Source organism: Anneissia japonica, unplaced genomic scaffold (genome assembly GCF_011630105.1).
Source record: "Anneissia japonica isolate Jap-2015-1 unplaced genomic scaffold, ASM1163010v1 scaffold997_len2565447_cov190, whole genome shotgun sequence".
Classification (NCBI taxonomy): Eukaryota; Metazoa; Echinodermata; class Crinoidea; order Comatulida; family Comatulidae; genus Anneissia; species Anneissia japonica.
Window position 1 is genome coordinate 2,067,585 of NW_022696369.1, and position 12,291 is coordinate 2,079,875.

Here is a 12,291-nt window from a genome sequence, read left to right on the forward strand (position 1 = left end):
GTGGACCCCTAGGCCTACCTCAAGGTCGATCTAATAAAATTAATTCCTAGTATCTCATAGGATTCCTGTCTGGATAAATACCAAAGTCACAAGAATGGTATGTAGCTATCCCGGGCTGAGATATTGATAACTAATATAAAGTCTGCCCAGTGCGTGATGAAAAATCACTACCCAGGTGATATTTAAGGGCGTTATAATAGGCCTACGGTAGCCTCAGTGTTTGAAAACCCCTCCGATGTCCACCAACGGACATCCTTCTTATTAATAAATAAGAATTTTAGACTTATATAGAGCTTCATATCAACAACGAATGAGAAATATAATCACACTACTTACTAACTGTCAACATGTCAGCAAATATATTATTACACAAATATTGATTTAGAATACAGTCTACGGTACACTGTCAAACTACACATCACACAGCAAAAATAAATTTTTAAATAATATCGTATTCAGTGTTTTATCGTGAGATACTGAAAGAGGCCAAAATATAAATCTCAAACATAGCGTCAATAGTGAATCAAGTCTGCATCTATGTCAGACCACCATCGACTAATGCATAATCTCGACTAATGGCTTGGCTATAAACGTCTGTAAAACATCGGATGTTAAAGTGTTTTATTCATTGATTTGACAATAATAAATTAATGTCATGTATTAGCGCAGCAATAAACTGAGAATGTCAAAATAGAAATATATGGGTTCACTAATTTAATTTCATCTTGTTTTTAAAATGTTGTTATTTGTAACTGTGGGCCTATTGTTAGGAATCGCGATACTTTGACAGCCAGTGAAGTAACGAGGATTTATTAACAATCCCGTTTGTAAAATTATTGCTGTTAGTCAAATAAATGGAGGAAAATCACAAAATTAAAGGTAGGGTAAAAGTATTTAAGTTCTATTTTTTCTGTTGAAAAAATAATGCTTATTTGAATATAAAGTACGCAATTTATTTGAATGTTGTCTATTACGTGCTTTACTTCTTTACACACCCATTGTCTGGTTTTCAATTTTCGTAATCGTAGGTTTAGATACCAAGCAGATAGAGTAATTCCAATATTCATGATAGGCCTATAGTTATTTCCTCCATAGAAGAACAATAAACAAGGCACAGGAGGTGAGAAAATCCAAGAATATAGACTCAGAATGTGTGTATAATGATCCATCCATGGCGTTGAAAAACATTGGACGAATGAGAGAGTGTATTGTCGTGACGTCATCGCCTAAACAAAAAAGTTACACCGGAACCGGAACAGGAAACGGAACCTGAACCTCCTCCTCTCTCTCTGTTAACAGATGTAGGGACTACTTAGACATGTTTGTACGGTGATTGGAAGAAAAACGAAATAAAAACAAGTATTAATAATTAAAACATAGGCCTACAAGAGGTTGGTAACGTATATCAATGTTTAATTAAAATATCAACTTGATAGTACAGTGTAGGCCAAGGCTAGGCCCTACTGAGACTTGTCTCCACACCACCAGGCAGGCACTCATCAACATCGTGAATGAGAATGAGATACTATCTCACAGGGTTACAAGAGTGGGCCTCTGTTGACAAAAAAGTAAGCTTAGCCTAAGGCCCAAAATGTCCTTTTAGGCCCTTAGCTGGTAACTTTTTAACAGCTAGTTATATGTGCCTAGCCTAAATTTAGCATAAATACATATCTAGAGGCTGCCTAGCCTACATTTAGCATAAATTTAATAGTAATAATACATATCTAGAGCCTGTTGAATCCTGTCAAATTATATCGATGTAGGCCTAGGAAGGCCTATTAGATTGTAAGATTTTAATAATTGATCTTATCCTTGATTTTAGTTATCACGTCCATAATTAATAATTTGTAAAAAATAAAAATAAAATAATAAAATAGATGAGGCTGAATACTGTGAAAGTAGCCTGAATAGCAAGTTTTAAAATTATTTTTATTTTAAACATAAATCTAGTAAAATATAGGCCTGAGGCCATCACGTGATAAAGACGTATATTTCATGAAACTAGGCCTACTGTATGTGCATGGAAGCATCATTTATCAAATTAAGTGATTTAACAAACTCACATATAGATTGTGGTTTAAAGTTGAAATCAAAGTAAATGAGAGATGTCCAAGAGGGAAGAATGGGGATGTTTTATAGGGTTATGTTGACATATTTTACAGGACAGCCTACAAAATTATTACTAAAATGTTAGGCCTACTGTAGTCTTTTTATTAATAACCAATATTAAAACTTATAATTTTCTACAACTATCATACTTTTAACTACTAAATTTAAAACTTGCAGTAGACCAGTAACAACAGTCATGGCCTCTCACAGACTAAAGCCAGGGGCCCAAACATTACTCAAACAAGGACTCAGAGATATTCATTAGCAAATCTGTATGACATCGACTGATGAGAGAGCGTTGTGTACAGCAGTTGCAATTCTAACAAAACCTTGAGATCAGGGCTTTGAACCAGTGGTGTATTAAGGAGTCTTAAAATCCAGGGGTGGGAGAGGGATTAGGAGGGGACTGGTGGGGTCACAAAGGTGAAGTGGGGAGCTCGATGATTAGGTGATTGAAGCTAGCCCGCTAAATAAGGTGATCACTTGAACGTGATTTTTTTTTTTTGGGGGGGGGGGTTTACTGTGAGGCACAATTATTTTTTGGGGATTACGCCCTTGTGCACCCTCTAGATACGCCACTGCTTTGAACACCTTTAAATGACACTTTATCTCTGGTTGTCTAAAATTTATGGTCTCTGTAATGTACAGAAAGGCATATTTCAACTACACATTCTCAATATATGCACAAAAAAATTTATGTCCTTCACAAAGGCACCTTATCCACTGTTCTCACTTTCCACCAAAAATTATTAGTCAAAACCTGGACAGTTTGAGTGCCAGTGCTTTGAATAATAGCTGCAACATCACAAAATATTCCTCAGGGATCTGATTATTTTTTTCCATAGGTGTCAAATTGAATGACCAAGCTAATAACGTTAAACATACAGGCCTTGGTTATAAATATTTTATTTAATTTAATTGGTCATTTGTTAACTGTTATTTCTTATATAAAATTATGAAATATGTATATTTTCCCCTATCAATGCCTAGGAAAAGATGAATATTGTATCGAATGTTAGCACCTATTTTGGCTCCAAACTTAATGGCCTCCTAAATCAAAATTATAGGGGTACCAACGTGTAATATAAATAAATTTAAATAAAATTGAGTTAATGGAAAGAAGAATGTATCTAGCCAACAGCACACTAGGAATAATTATATGAAAAATTGTTTGTGCCTTTTAGTGCAATTTCATTTAGAAAAAATTTTAAAATGGTAAAAAACTGCTTCTACATCAGTGGACCTGTACTGTATTCTTGGGTATTTTAATTTTTATGCAGATAGACCTCATCGTAAAATGTGACATGCAGGGAGAGATGTACAGAATATTAACAACATTGAGAAATTAAATAACATTTTGCTAGCAATTGAGGAATATCAAGGTTTTGAAAAAATGAGGAATAGTAAAGGGGTGGTTTTCCCCCCAAATAATTTTAATGGTAAGAAATCTCGTTTTAGGCTATGGGTAGAGTTCGGTTGATTTTTTCATTTTTATAAAGTTTGCTTGAGGCTTATGAAGTTTGGGTTGATCCAATCAAATTTCAACAAGCTAAGGTTTCCTACTTATAGGCATTTTCCTTTTCTCTCAATCGTTATTTTGTCTTTCTGAGAATAGCCTAAAAATAAGGGGTTTAGGTTAAGAATTAATTGATACATCTCTACTACACAAGTTTAATGTTTGCTTTTCAGATACACAACTGATATACAGAAAATGTTAGCAGTACTATCAGCAGAGAGGCTCTATTTACAGCGGCTCTATTTACAGCAGATTCCGTGGCCCCATTTTAGTATGGATGCGCACTTATTACCTTATGCACCATGTCGAATCCCGATCATAGTTGATTAGGTCTGAAATGTAATTTACGGTAAGTGATGTTGAATTCGTTTTAGGATTTTCATTGGAATAAATTACATTTAATAATTCATAGCGGCTTAAACATTTCAATCATAACTATGAATATTACCGTATATAAAACATTCCCAATTTTGTGTTCAAGGCCCTAACAATTCTGAATTGAGAAAGGAGCTAAAGCTTTGTAGTCTAACAAGACAGACTAACAAGGCACTCGCCTGCGTGGCTGAATTGCCAGTATTGTAATTGAATTTTTTTTTTTTTTAGCTCTTAAAAAGTTTTTGAAAATCATGTTTTATATTTGTGTTTTCACTCTTAGTCTCTGTTGTTCCTTTGTGATACTCTGCATGCGCCATCACCTGGGTTTTACGTTGCATTCTTTTTATGGCTTTAAATAATGAATGATTTGAGTGAGCGTTCTATACTGTAAGTTACTGAACATGGCAAACTCTGCATTGCTAAACAAAAACTTTCAAAAGCAAAGCTGAAGACTCGGGCGTATCCAGGCCGTTAAGAAAGAGGTGGGGGCGTGAATGTCCTAACCAAGTGAGAGTGTCAGGGAAAAGCCCCTGATAGGGGTGCAAGGAGGTGAACCCCCTTACCTCTAGCACCTTCATTTGTGTTTGACTGATTTTTACAATTTAGCTTGGTAGCGTTTTGATATAAAACTTGGGTTTTCTTTACACAAACTATGGGGGAGCATGCCCCCCCCCACCTTTTGAATCAGCCACTATACACATGTGGGAAATATGAACAAAGGAACTAGATTGTCATCTATAAAAATAATGAAAATTTGAGTTGAAGAAAAGCTCATTAAATTGAAGAATGTGACCAGACTCCCTTCCGCCTCTTTTACAGAATCCAGAATCCAGAATCCAGAATTCCAATTTTGAAATGAAAAATAGGCTAAGTAATGGATTTAGAGATTGCTTGGGAAACTAGACCCGAAAGACTACAGTAAACTGGAAATTCTTTTAGTCTGTAATGAGGCAACGCAATCACTTCTTCATCATGATCCAATTTTTAATATGTTTGTTTGTACAACAAAACAGACTTACAAGTCAGTGAACCTCTTAACTAACTGCCTTGCTTGTTATTGCCTTTTGTGTATAATGTGAATGTTTTGTTTTCAAGAGCATAACAACTGTCACATTTGTACTTTCACTCTTGTATAAATTTACCATAGGTGGGTGTAACCATGATGGGATACGGTGCGCAGATCAAAGACGCCAGTATGGATTTTTTGGTGATACAGGCTTGGGCTGGGGTTGTAGGTCTACCCTTTTATGCATTATGACTGTATCCTGTATGATGTAAGAAAGATGAGTTATTAAAGACAACGCATTCAGAAAGAAGTCTCTAGGCCACAGAGGCCTATCATTACGACAATATTTTGCTAGCAGTGCAATTTTATTCCCTGAATTCGACCTCAAGGTAGCTTCCTCTCATGGGCTAATGGTACACTGTGGGTGATCAGTCAAGCGCGTAACGGCTTTGAAACAGTTCATTTGTAATTTAGGGGGTTCCACAACTACAAATTAAACGCCGTAACATTTTCATATGGACTTTCAATTTTTATTCTAAACAACATACATAATTATCTAAATACCATTCACAGTTTTATTTTTACCCTCAAAAGAAGACATATTCTACCCTGCTTTACAGTCTTCACCACTCACATGTACGTAGTCATGTACACATAAGAAAATGGAATCGACCATCTCAAACCAGTGAACCGCTCGAAAAAATGGGGTGTTTTACAAAAACTGACATTCATATACTGCTGGTACTAAAAATCTATACGTTTTTACTGCATATGATTTACATCATTTGAATCTCTATCCTTTTCTTTTGCCAATGATCATAATTTTAGTGTTTAAAAATAAGGATAATTTAGTCATTTTATCTGTTTTTCCAGAGTATATTTCAAGTTCTGCATCCACGTGAGCGTCAGACTGCCATATGCTTGTAATGCTTAAGCATATGGTGAGGAGTTTTGGATGATTTTCATAAATCTGATTGGTCCGATAAAACTGCTCAACCGATCAATCTTATATTTAGAATACATTTAGAAGACAAAAAGGGCTTTCGAACGGACTTTTCCCAAAAGAAATCGGCCCACAACTTTCGACTGTAGAGGGATTTATGTTAAAGACAGCTGGGATATTTCGGCAGATTTCACTGTTTTTACGCTGAAAAAATACACGAGTGGGTTTGATAAAAATCAAAAGTCCGATAAAGGTGTTAACATTACACTTATAAATTTGTAATTGTTGTAATGATTATTAAATTCCGTACAGGTAGTCCAACTGGGTGTGCTACAATTCCTGATGGTCTGCCAAGTCTCAGCCAGGGTCCAGGGCCCACAGAATCCTATGAGTGACAGTTGTGTATCCCAATAAAGACAAACTTGTGAGGTCCAGAGTACAGAAAACCTAGGCAATTTGGACATTTTTATGCTGTTTTATTTTGCTAAGGTTTATTATTCTCAATTATGGAATTCATTTTTTTTTTGGACCATTGATTCATGGCTAAAGAGATTTATGGTCCTGTCTCCCTCTTCCTATTCCAAGTTCCCTTCAATAAATCTAAATCTGATACTTTATTATTATCTAGTTTGTATTGCAATCAGAATCAGCAAGATTCTTTCACCCACTTTTCTGAAAGCATTGTTGTAAGAGAATTTACACCTCCATTGTATATATTTTGCCACCTGTCTCTGCTGTTAGCCTCTCGTTTGCCCAAGCTGTTTCTATATGCTGATGTCATTGTACCCACCTTTTCTTTTGTTTACATCAGTTCCCCTTCTCTGTCCATGACCACTATTCTGTTAGGTTCTTTGTCCAGCTGTTTTCCTGTAAACATGCCCTGTCAAACTTAATTTTTTTTAGGATGTGTTAATGTCCCTGAATTCTGTGATGAATAAACAATTATGATTTTATCGTTTGACATTTTTGACTAAATGTAATTTTCTTAGGCCTAATTTACCGATAGTGTCAGCTCTGTTTGACTTCCTTTCAACTAATTTCTGCCCTTTTTATCACCGAGACTAATATACGTCAAGTAGGATGGAATATACAGAGAATAATAGAATATAGAACAGGTAAAAAAACCAAGACATTTTACAAATTCAAATGGTTTGCAAAGAACATTAACACAAAAATGGTTTCCATTTGTAAATCATTGAATGGTTTTTATGAAGCAATAAGCATACAGTATCTTGCCTCGTCAATCTCCATAATTCAAACTTATCCAAGTTTTGCTTCTAAATTTAATATGAATGCAAGTTTCCCTTAGAGCTAAAAAGGAGCTCTTAAAATGTAAGTACTCAACATCACATGTTCACACGTTCATACGTTTAAATGGCCAGCGGTCATATGTAGATATAAATTTACCTGCCAACATCACAGCCAATCATAGAATAGATAAGTCAGGATATTAAAATTTTAACAAGCATAAGAATGAATGCATTTCTCAAAACTATAGCTCTGAAAACCAATCTTCATTCTTACCCGTTTGTCTGACAGTCATTTTTTTTTTCGTGCTAAAGGGTTATTGTGCAAATGAGGTAATGGTAAATATTGGACTGCGATGCAAAGCTTATATGTCATTTTAGTGTTTTTTGCAACTAGCAAAACAAATTTCATTGTTCACTTCATTGGTCAGTGACAATAAAGTATTCTTGATTGTTGATTCTGTTTGATATGTAAGTCTTCCTAGATTGCACAATTTAAGTAACTGGCTAGTTGCAACTGTCAGTCAGTTTACACACTGTTTATCACATAATATATTTTTCATTTGGTATATAAATGTGACTGTTCCAGGATTAACTGCAATCTTTAAAAGTCTGACTCTCCCTTTAATCCAATTTGAATTGGACTGCTTTAGGAACTAGTACTTAATATTACACATTAAATGCTCACTAAATTTAGCAACATTTAATTGAGCCATTAAACAAAATCTGTTGACATTGATTGACAACAATTTGTGATGACAAATGACATGCATTTTTTATTTGATTGTTTACATGCTGTAGATATTTATTGACATTTTCTACAGGGCAAGAAAGCAACAGAGTGACACATAAAATGTAAAAGAGAAGGAGTATAGACAAAGCAAAGTTAGAAAAGTCCCATAAAAAAAGAGTGGTACAGGAAGTCAAGAGGATATGAAAAGAACTGATGAAGATAAGCGGCAGGCCTGGTTACACATTATTTTATTTCTTTTTAGCACAGATCTGAGCATGTTTTTATATTTCATAGACTTACTATATAGAGCCAGCTGCATGACTCTCCAACCAAGGACTGATCCTATCAAGGAGGCAACAGTGGCGGCGTCAGCGGGGGGCAGGGGACTTAATCCCCCATCGGTCTGGCCAAGCCCTGCCTTCGAACAAAGCTTGTCAGGCAGTTGGACTAAAAGAAAATTAAAAAATAGCCCTAGTTTTCCCATCCTCAGCCATTTCCAGCCATCTAGAAATCCCAATTTTTTTTTTTAAATCTTGTTTTGAGAGGAGGGTACACCCAGACAATGCTGCACGCTATAGTTACACCCATAAATACTTAGCCCCCCAAGTCGGACACCTTAGTCCCCCCCCCCCCATAAATTATATCCTAGAGCCGCCACTGGGAGGCAAAAGAGAAGCTTTCTAGAATACTGTACACTCAACTGGTAAATTACCATCTGCAATAGCACCCTCTATCAACAACTGATTAAAATACTTTTTCTAATCTTGGGTCTCCTGTTGCTACTGGAGAACTCCCGGGCAGATGGCATTGCAATTATATTGCATTCAGTGGCGTACCTAGGGGGTGCGCGGGGGTTGCACCCCCTCTCCCCCTCCAAAAAATACTTTCCCCTCCCCAGTTACCTCCAAAAATCACGCTCAAGTAGTCAAATCACCTAAAGTTGCCTATTTTGCGAGCTAGCACCCCTCACCTAATCATCGAGGCCCCCCCATGTGAACTTAGCGCCCCTCACCTAATCATCGAGGGCCCCCCATGTGAACTTAGCACCCCTCACCTAATCATCGAGGCCCCCCCCCCATGTGAACTTCGCTCTCCTCATTAGCTCCCCCAACCTCCATTTCAAAACTCCTAGATACACCACTGCAGTAATTTTTAACTTGCTAATAGCCTCACCACTAAACTTTGAGTAATCCTGAGGTGGTTAATATGTATTTATTTGTGAAGTGTCATTGTTTTGTGTTGTATTGTAGACATAAAATAGACTGGCCCTGCTTTAATGTATGGTACTCTCAACATAACACATGGATACACAGTGGATCAAATAACCATCAAATAACCATCTTAATAAAGATATTCAGTAGCCATTGGCATGATGTATAAATATAAAATGAAAATCCTCATTATATTCTTATGCAGTGCTTATCCAAATACTAACTGATTAGTTCTGATCTAATGTCATTTGTATTTGGCCTATTGGATTGAATTGGGTTGGATTGGATTTATTCGATGTAAACACCAAGAATAGCCAACGGAAGTCTAGAAGAAGACTTATTTCCAGTGGAGTCCTTCTGGTGGTGATTGGGCAGTACACCGGGAGACAATCCCCTACTCTTTTCCGAAGAGTGTACTGTGTTCTTTAACGTGCACATGGGCCATAAATGCACATGGGCCATAAATGCACACGGGACCAACGTCTTAAACGTCTCATCCGAAAGACGGTGGCGCTATTGTAACTTGTATTTCAGTCCTCCAGCTGAAACACAAGGAGAGGCAGCGATGGGAATTGAACCGGGGACCTAGAGATCTCCATGGTTCAGCGCACACACAGCGACTATCACCAGATTAGCCGACTGAGCTAAGCTGCTCTCTTACCGAGCTAAGCTGTTCTCATGGTTTGTTATCAAATTTTGTATGTGATTTGAACTAATAACAATTGATATATTTATTACTGGGACTGATGTTGCTAAAACAATAATCATAGTGCTTTCAACGTGGTATGCCCTTAGAAACATGAGGTAAGGCTTTAAAATATAATAAGTTTTGGATCTTTAGGTCTAACATGTGGTATCACTACAGAAGTAATATCCAATATATTGTTTTTTTAGTGTGTGAACATCTATGGCATTTCTTTCCAGTTAAGAATTAAAATTTTGGCAAAAGCATATTAAGTAGTGTGGAGCCTTGTAAAAATTTATTAAAAACACAGGCTACATCTGATGAAGCAATTAATAATTTTAATACATTTGTTCTTATTATCAAAATGAATTTTTAGTTAAATGCTAAATGTTAAAATATACAAAGTCAGTTTATTAGTTGGCATTTAAAGTGAACTCAAACAACACAAGAAGCTATATTGAGATTCTCCTCAGTGAAGTAAAACAAATATAGTTACAAAAACATGACATTAAAATACTTTATGAGTAGCATGTTGACTTTATGAGTTAACATGATGACTTTATGAGTTAAAAATAAATGTAACACAATATTAGCATACTGTACAAGTCGTCAAATTTGAATGATGGCAGAGTTTGTTGTTTTATGTTGTAGATATTACCTTTTGAAATAGTAATTGTAAACATAAAATTGAATTGGTATAACATGGTTTTACAACAAAGAGGTGCAAATCCAGTTCGGTCCCACCATGTTGGACAAATTTTTTAAATAGGCACCTCAGATGCCTGGATATAAATCTTGGTCTGTAAATATAATTTTTTATGGCAGTTTTATTCTGACATAATTTGCTTCGTCCACGATAGGTGGGAGGTCTAGGGTTCTGTAACAGGATTTATGTGCTTCCTGGACCTGGCTTTGTCACTGGTGATTCATGGAATACTTTAGCTGAATAGTGCCTTCATGGAAGATGAAAAAATCTATGTAAAATTTTAATTTATGTGCTTTAAATTTTATAATTAAACTTAACCTAAGTATGCAAATATAGCCTGATATAAAAAAAATAAATGAAAAATGATTAAAAAAAAAAATGATATAATTTTAAAAAAAAATGATTGAAAGTAGAAAGAAATCTCAAAATTTATTGTGAGGTAAATTAGAAAGTAAGATTGTTTTTGTAACATTCTATAATTAAAATGTTAAATTTTCTGATTGTAAACCTTTAACATTTTAATTCTATAATTAATGTTAAATGGTTTACAATGAGACAATTTCGACTTAAAATAAAATACTGATTAAAATGAGAAAGAATTCTCAAAATGTATAGTGAGGTAAATTTGAAGATAAGATTGTTTTTGTAACATTATATAATTAAAATGTTAAATTGTCTCATTGTAAACTTTGAACAGTTTAATTCTATAATGAAATGTTAAAGGGTTACAATGAGACAATTTTGACTTCTTTAAACTTATCTTTGTAACAAATAAAGTTTCTCGTGTCTTGTAAGACAAGGCTCTCTTGAACTGATGCTCTTTCTCTAATTTATCTGTTTTTCCAAATTACCGTAAATCGTTCATTAAACACATTCCATTTTTTGTTACATTTCCCTGGGACCCTATTTAGGATATTCACTACACAAAGATCAGGTTTATTGAGCTCTTTAAAACACATTTTATTGTAGTTTGCTGCACTTGACAACCTATGACCAACTGACATGAGGAACCCTTACATGTTGAATGTTAGATTTAAACTGGGTGTTAATAGTTTATTTGAAGAAGTGTGTCTATACAACATAAATTAAGCCCTATGTTACAGTTTAAAATGACATTAAACTATATAAGAGGGAGAAGCAAAGATTAAATAAAGAAAGAAAAATAAGCAATCAAAACAGAAGCAAGCACTCTTACAAAACAATTAGACCCAGGCTCAATAAAGGAACTAGAGAGCTCATCAGCAGTCGCGAGTCACTTCACCTCCCAGGTTTGGCTCTATTTGGAATTCCAGATTATATAGCTGGATATGAGGGCTGATTCACTGTCTGTGCTAAGGTTTTAGAATGGAATTGAACTTTAGTTAAAAGAGAAAATTTTGGCATTTTAGAGGATTTGAACCAAGAACACTGAAAATAGAAGGCAAGACATCCTAACCACCGACCTACAGTACCATATTCATAATGAACCATTTTTGTGAAAATTAAGCAGGTGTGTTTTTGTAAATATGTTTTATGTAAATGTCTGTTTTTATGATACCTTTCAAGGTTTTCAAATCGATGTGTATTTTACTGTTTCCTGTACTGTCCAAATTTGTTGAACATGAATCAAATCTGACTCCTATCAACAGTCAGCATACACAATGTTACCGTCGGCAAAATGTTACTGACAGTAGAAATTGAATTCAGATCTCATTGATTGGAAGCCATGCTTTTGACTAAAGCATTATGTCTTACATTGTTTATTTATTTATTTATTATAC

At 35.1% G+C, this 12,291-nt stretch overlaps 1 long non-coding RNA gene across 1 annotated transcript; it reads left to right on the plus strand.

Moving 5' to 3' along the window:
* The first annotated feature begins 1,257 nt into the window (after nucleotides 1-1,257).
* LOC117102035 lies at nucleotides 1,258-5,276 on the plus strand. The gene is made up of 3 exons (XR_004444353.1): nucleotides 1,258-1,391; nucleotides 3,799-3,974; nucleotides 5,148-5,276. It is a non-coding gene; the product is annotated as an uncharacterized LOC117102035 (long non-coding RNA).
* The last annotated feature ends 7,015 nt before the right edge of the window (nucleotides 5,277-12,291 follow it).